Below are 8305 nucleotides of genomic sequence, written 5' to 3'. Positions count from 1 at the left end.
CACCACCACCACCACCACCACCACCACCACCACTAGATCCATCGCCATTTTCATTAACTTTCCTCAGTCTACTTACATCTAAAGCCTTTTGTAATTAAATCCCCTGTATTCCTTTTCTTCTTCTTTTTTTGTTTTTGCTTACTTAACATCATTATTACCGGCATTGTCATCACCATCATCGTCATTACCAATCATTTCATCATCATCATCACCGTCATCCCATCGTAGTTGTCGCCTTCAGTATCACCGTTGCCTTCATTCACCACAGCCACCATCGTCGTCGTCGTCGTCGTCGTCGTCGTCGTCACCATCATCTCACTATCATCGTCATCGTCATCGTCATCGTCATCACTTCTTCACGACTATGATTTACCCATCCTTTGATTCTCGTTTGATTTAATTATTTCGCCACTTGAGATGCTGTTATAAACAAGTCTCTCGGTACGATCACAACAGCTACAAACAGTCCTGGTGGTAGCGGCGGCGGCGGCGGCGGCGGCGGCTGTGATGGTGGTGGTATATGGTAGTGAAGAAGGAAGGAACGATGGCTGGCTGACTGGATGGATGGTTGGAAGGAAGCGAGGAGAATGAGGGGAAGGAAGAACAGAAGGGGAGGGGGTATGGAGAGAATGTGGAAGAAACTAATGCAATTTCGATTATGTGCATTAATGGGCTATTTCATACGTACGTACGTGTGTAATCTGTGTGTGTGTGTGCGTGTATGTGTTTCTGTATGTATACGTACAAATACATACATATATTTACACACACACACACACACACACACACACACATATATATATATACATATATGCATATATATGTATATATATGTGTGTGTGTGCATATACGAGAAGCACCTGCATATAATTATATGCATATACGTAGAAATTTATATACATATATGCGTACATGTAGGCATTTATGTATAGGAAGAAATAGATAGATAGATAGATAGATATATTCATGCATACATAGGCAGAGATATATATACATACGCATATACACATGCACACACACAGACATATACACACAAGCAAATATACACATACACAGAGGAAGATATACGAAGTGTGTGTGTATGTATGTGTGAGTGTGTGTGTGCGCGCGCGTGTGTACAATCTACATATGTATGTAATTCGCTTTTAATTTAATCTGTCTATTTTAGTCGGTAAATTTCTTAATCAATCAATCCGTATTAATATAATAATCAAACCATCCTATTTATACCCTGTTAATGCGCACAATAACAGACAGACTTGTGCACAGAATATTCGCATATATGCACATATGCGTCTATGTACGTACGCATATATGCACTTAATGCATCTACGTGTATACACATATGCACATATATAACACATTCCCTGGCGAATAATGTACCCATATAGATAAGTACACATCCACATTCGTTTACGTAGACGTAGTATATATATATATATATATATGTGTGTGTGTGTGAATGTATGTAAGTGTATACTTATGTAAATGAACGTGATACATACGCACCATATTCTATCACATGCATTCAGACATAAATATATATTAGATTTATTTACACACACACACACACACACACACACACACGCAATATTACACCGTATTACTACGAGTTTCGCGTTATCACATTTCGATAAGACTGGCGACATAGTATTTAACTTATTAACTCCGCCAAGGAAGGAGGTTATGTTTTCATCGGCGTTGGTTTGTCCGTTTGTCCATCTGTGTGAAAAATAACTCAAAAAGTTGTGAATGGTCCTTGATGAAACTTGTAGGAAAAGTTGGTAATGACACAAAGAACAGATGATGAAATTTTGGTAGTGATCCGTGAATTTTTCTGGATTCTTGAAGGATTTTTCATTTCTTATATTTACTTTACGTGAAGTATTACAATGTTACGTTCTTTGATTATCTCCCTTGAAAACACGTTCATCGTTTCAACGTAACTTATGGTGGCGTTGCTGTTTCCAAAGTTATTTTCGTTTCTCTATTAGTAATTTTGCTCGTGTTGTGTGTGTATCACTCAAGTTTTAGGTAATTTTTGTTTCTTTTTAGTTGTATGATGAAACTAGCTTGCTGTTGTCATTTATGTATTATAACTGCTTCAGATGATTCCTGTTTTTAAAGTTTTTTTTAAAAATCATATGGCTGTGTTATTTTTTTTTTTAACCCTGCCAAGGAGGTTATGTTTTTGCCGGTTTGGGAAATTGGATGATTTTCAGTATGCGTGTATATGGATGGAAATGAGCTGCTTGGCGGAGGTCTGCGCTCTCCGAATGCTTTTCTAGTTCACTCTACGTTGATATTTGGCGTATCCAAGACGTCTAGCTGGCAGAATTGTTAGCATGCCGGACAAAATTCTTAGCGGCATTTCGTCTGTCTTTACGTTCTAAGTTCGAATTCCGCCGAGGTTGACTTTGACTTTCATCCTTTCGGTATCAATAAAATAAGTGCCAGTTGAACACTGGGGTCGAGGTAATCAGAACTTTTAGGTATTATATTAAAAACAAAAATATCGTTGGCGTTATAGCAGTATATTATATCATAGGCATTTAGCAAGAATAATTTGTATACAGCCTGAGATCTTTTATCTTTTATCTTTTACTTGCGCCAGTCAGTAGATTGCAAGCTCGTTGGGAGGTAGCGGCTTGAAAGGATTAGTCGAGCAAATTGGTCAACTAATCCCAGAGATACAGAATCGCTATCTTCTGGAGACATAAACAAGCCTAACAAAAATATCGGCTGTCGAGCGGTGGCAAGGGACAAGCACAACGAGACGCACGCGCTCGTACACACACACACACACACACACACACACACACACACACACACACACACACACACACACACACACACACACACACACAAGATATTGGTCGGCCCGGGGCTATAACGAAAAACTAGTTGCCCAAGGTACCGGACAATAGGCTTTTGGTGTGGGATGTTTAGTAAAAAAATAGTGGTTCTAAATCGAGCTTCTTACCCATATAACCTACTCTTGCGCTCATACAAAAGGATGAAAAATATGAAACAGAATCATCGGAGGCTTATTAAGTACGAAGCAGACGACATTCACCGTAGCAAACGACATTCACCATAGCAGACGACATTCACACTAGCAGACGACATTTATCATAGCAGACGTAGATGTCTGGCGTCATCATGAGATATTGATAAAGGTCAGTAGCACATACGCCACTGAAAATAACAGCAAGAACAGGCATGGGCTTTATTTTTTAATTAACTGGGTGTTATTCACAGAAAATTATTCAAATTATTTTTTAAAAAATGGGTGGGCACAACGCATTAATAAATTTATCAGTATATCTCTCCAATACATCACTAAATGTTTGTAAAACAAACATTTGATACATTTTCGACATAACTTTGCGTGGGTATAAAGGCACAAGCACGGTTGCGTCATTATGAAGTTTGCTTCACAACATCCGTCGTTTCGGGTTCGATTTCAATGCACGGCTACTTAGGAAAACATCTCCCAATATAATCTCGGGTTAGTCAATACCCAGTTAGAATACTGGACGCAGAAACTAGATTTGTATTATGTGTGTGTGTAAATGTATAAGCCTACATGCACACACTCACACTAAAGTTATAGATGTGAACATGAACAAAATTAGATTTCTCGATGCATACAGTAGAATAAATATTTTTATAAAACGATATAGTCCGTTATTAATACTAATACATTGTAATCTCTTCTCAACTAATCTTTTGATGACAAAGTACACCAAATTCTACAGTACACCTGACATAAATGGGTTGTTTTGTGTAGGGTTTTATTCTGGTATATTTAGTAAAAAAAAATATCGTAAGCAGCGTAACTTGTTATTTCGTTTCCGTAATTAGAAATAATTTTAAAAATATATAGAAACTGACTTTAAAAATATATAACTAAACAAGTAGACTTTTAAAAACTGTTACATGGAGATAAATGTGGGACTACAGAGTTTCAAAGAGGGAACTCATACAATGAATAATGAACTCAGTAGTATTGGTTTCAAATTTTAGTAGAAGGCCGGCAATTTTGGAGAAAGGGGAATTCGATCGCATTGACCTCAGTGTTCAACTGATACTTACATTATCGACTCCATAAGAATGAAAGGCAAAGTTGACCCCGGCGGCATTTGAACTCAGAATGTAAAGTCGGAAAATACACCGCTAAGCATTTTTGTCGGCGTGGTTACGATTCTGTCAGCCTACCTCCTTAGTGAGATCAGCAAAAAGTTCAGTTGTTCTTCGTAAATAGTTAAGTATTGATTCATTCCATTTCGAGGTGATATGATACTTTTCAAGAGCTACTTCTTAGAGTTGCGACATTTAAGGAATACTACTGATCTGATATTTAGATACTTTGCAGATTTTTATAGATTTGGGGTACTTCACAGCTATCTATAACCTGCAACATTTTGTTCCTTTGCTATATGATCAGCATTTCGTAAAACTTTCTCCATTATGTCGCAATCAGTAACATGCTCTTATAAATGCCAGACGTACTTGAATCATTTTGTTGTGTTCCACTTTTCTTTATTTCTGAAGAAAGAAGTATGGCTGAATTTATCTGCTTGCTTTACATTTATAATGTTTAATGGCGGTGACTTCTTCATATATAATCGCTTCAGTGTCGTATGACTGATTAACGTGCAATCAGTCCAAGGTTACGTTATGTCACATTTCGATGGCTCAGCTTTCATAATCCAAGAGCAGGAAATAGCTACTGAATAAACGGGACAGTGAAGCCCTTAAACTCCTAAAAATTAACCACAAATAACGACTATGTTACTCTTTTGTAGAGAACAATACACACATATTCAGTAGCTATAAAGATATTCATCGATATACAACATCCCACTGCGTCATGATATTGCTAAACAATGAACAATGCCATCTGCAAAAGGAAGATTGGTCTGGGATGAATATAAACAACAATTCTGCGATTGAATATATACATATCCAAACAGTGATTATTGGTAGAATATTCCCGCCAAATCTACGAAGTACAAGCATAACGCACCTGACATAGTTATTTGGAAAAGAAAAGAAAGATTGTGCAGAGTCATAGAGGCTAACTTCCTTGCAATTATGAACAACTATTCCAAAATAAGGAGAATAGCTATGGACAACTGTTTCAGAAGGAGAATAGCTTTGGACAAATGTTTCAGAATTTGTAACTCCTCTATCCTGATTATAAATTTATATCTATACCAGTAATCATTGGTACACTTGGTTATGTTCGTAAATGTCTAAATGACAACCCGATGAAGCTAGAATTTTCAAGCAAAAAAAGAGACAAGCTAATACGGTCCAAGATACCACGCAGTGGAAATGAACACAGAACCACGTGTTTCAAACTTTTTAACACACAGCCATGGTTTTGTGTGTGTATATAAATACATAAATATATATATATATATATATATATATATATATATATATATATATATATATATATATACATACACACACATACATGCATACATACATTCATGCATTCACGTTCCTGTAATTATATAGCTGGCGCGGGTGTACGCGTATGTGTACGTTTGTAGGGACGGGTGGAGCAGTGCTTCTTTTCTTTTTCTTTTCTTTTTTTTTATTCATCTGGATGAGATCTCATAAAACATTTTTGCAGCATCCATTACTGTTGATGGTGTTATTATTGTTGTTGCCTCTGTTGTTATCATTTCTGTTGCTGCTCTTGCTGCTGACGCTAATGTCTCGTAATTTACAAAGTTGACACATTCGTCTGCGGCGATAAAAATTCTTGAAAATGCTCTGACGATATTATTATTGTTGTTGTTATTGTTGTCATTATTAACGTTAAGGCGGTGGGTTGGGGAATCGTTAGCACGTTGGACAAAATACTTGCTAGCATTTCGTCCGTCTTCACGTTCTGAGTTCAAATTCCGTGGAGTACGACTTTCCTTTTGGGGTCGATAAAATAAAGTACTAGTCGAGCTTTAGCGTCAATGTAACGGACTAGAACCCCTCCTCCAAAAGTTTCAGGATTTGTGCCTATAGTAGAAAGGATTATTATTATCATTATTATTATTATTATTATTATTATTATCATTATTATTGAGTGAGAGAGCAGAGCATGCCATCAAACTGACACTGGGGTACAAATACACGAAGCCCAATATACTCATCAGGACTACCCGTCTGATAAGGGTACACCAAGCACATGCATCACAACATATGCACGACATGGTGATCTCATATTAAGATAAACAGCGCATGACCTTGCAGGTGCAGTTAGAATTTTCTTCAAGTCGTATAGCAAATTCCACTCAAAAGATCTCTGAATAAGGGTTGTTTAAGGATGATGAGTGAAGCATCTATGTTCCCAGAGGTAAATTATATAAACCCCAAAGAATCTCTCTCAAAACATAGCTATGATGTTTGCCCACTACTGCTCGTGATCAGAGATGCTCATATTGTCAGTCACCAAGGGACACGCTCGACTGCTTAAGGTCAAGTAACTGACAAGCAAATCTGTGGTATTGAACTGAATATTTCCTGTAACCCATCTTTTACACCAAAACAAAGCAAGTACATGATAAAAATTCCAATCAGTTAAGAACAGAAGCCATGAGAGTCACTGCTTTGTACTTGTAATTATTATTAATACATTAGTACCCAAATTTTTTATTTGATTCATTACCAAAAATATTTTTTTATACGACTTTATCTAATACTAAATATATTAAAAAAATTATCACAATATTTGAAAGACACTCCAGTCTTGATGACTAATAAAAGATATCTCAGAAAAATACAGGTGTTGCAGAAATGTGGATTATCCTTTTGGTCCCCCCCCAAAAAAAAAGGACCATGGGCGCTAATTGGTTAAAGTGGCGAGCTAGCACAACTGTTAGCGCTTTGGACAAAATATTTAGCGGCATTTCTTCCAGCTCTTTACATTCTGAGTTCAAATACTTTCGAGATCAAATTTGCCATTCATTCTTTCGGTATTGATATAGACTATAACACCAGTGAAACATTGGAATCAATGTAATCGATTAGCTTCCTCCTCTAAAACTGTTGGCCTTGTACCATTATTAGAAAGAATTAGCATTATTAATGATTATTAATCAATAAGGCGGCGAGCCGTCAGACTCGTTAGCACGCCGAGCAAAATGCTTAGTGGCATTTCGTCCGTCTTTACCATCTGAGTTCAAATTCCGCCGAGGTCGACTTTGACTTTCATCCTTTCGGGGTCAATAAAATAGGTACCAGTCATGTACAGGGGTCGATGTAATCGACTATCCCCATCCCCCAAAATTTCAAGCATTGTGCCCATAGTAGAAAGGATTAATATTATTATTAGTCAGTAAGGCGACGAGCTGAGAGAATCGTTAGCGGCATTTCGTCCGTCTTTACGTTCTGAGTTCAAATTTCGCCGAGGTTGACTTTACCTTTCATCCTTTCGGGGTCGAAAAAATTGGTATCAATTGATCACTGGGGTCAATGTTATCGAATTACCCACTTCCCACGAAAATGTTCAGATCTTGTGTTTATAATAGAAAATAATATTGTTGTTGTTACTTCTTCTGTTATTTTCATTACCATAAGCGGCGAGCTGGCAAAATCGTTAGCACGCCGGGCGAAATGCTTAGTTGTATTCATGGCTGTATTCACGTTCTCAGTGCAAATGTTTTTCATCCTTTCGGGGTCGATAAAATAAGTACCAGTTGAGCACTGGGGTCGATGTAATCGACTTACTCTCTCCACCAAAATTTCAGGCCTTGTGCTTATAGTAGAAAGGGTTATTTTCATTAGCGTAATTGTTTGTCACCGATATGGAACCTCTTTTTTCATGCCTTTTGTGTGCTTAGATTTTCGGGCCCTTTATACATACACTTACTGATACACACAATTACACACACACACACACACAGAATAATATACACACGCGCGCGCACACGATTCTACATTAATCCCCAAAACTTTTGTAATTCGTCCTTGTACTCTTGCCTTTATAGTCCCATTTGTGGGAGATAAAGACAATAATTATTTAAATATATGAATAAGAAGACTTTGTGTTGTTGATGCTGATGTTTTTGTTGTTATCAACAATACATTCAGTAGTAGTAGTAGTAGTTGTTGTTCTTGTTGTTTCTGTTGTTTTTTCTTGTTGTTGTAGCAGCAGCAGTATCAGAGTGTTGTGCAATCTCATCGTCGAAAGTATGCCATTAGTACATTGGCAACTGGAAGCAATTACGTGAATTGTTCGTTTCGTGTATTCATTTTTTTGTTAAAGTTTTATATATATATATATATATAT

The 8305-nt window shown here is 37.0% G+C and overlaps 1 protein-coding gene across 1 annotated transcript in view; it reads left to right on the top strand.

The window, feature by feature from the left end:
• The window catches only part of LOC106869140 (extracellular serine/threonine protein CG31145), a 187408-nt gene that overhangs the window by 38042 nt on the left and 141061 nt on the right, over positions 1-8305 (top strand). The gene's annotated exons all lie outside the window — the stretch shown is intronic.

The sequence above is a fragment of the Octopus bimaculoides genome, chromosome 5 (assembly GCF_001194135.2).
Source record: "Octopus bimaculoides isolate UCB-OBI-ISO-001 chromosome 5, ASM119413v2, whole genome shotgun sequence".
NCBI classification, from domain to species: Eukaryota; Metazoa; Mollusca; class Cephalopoda; order Octopoda; family Octopodidae; genus Octopus; species Octopus bimaculoides.
Note: the sequence above shows the minus strand (reverse complement) of the source record. Positions and strands in the feature narration are given on the sequence as shown.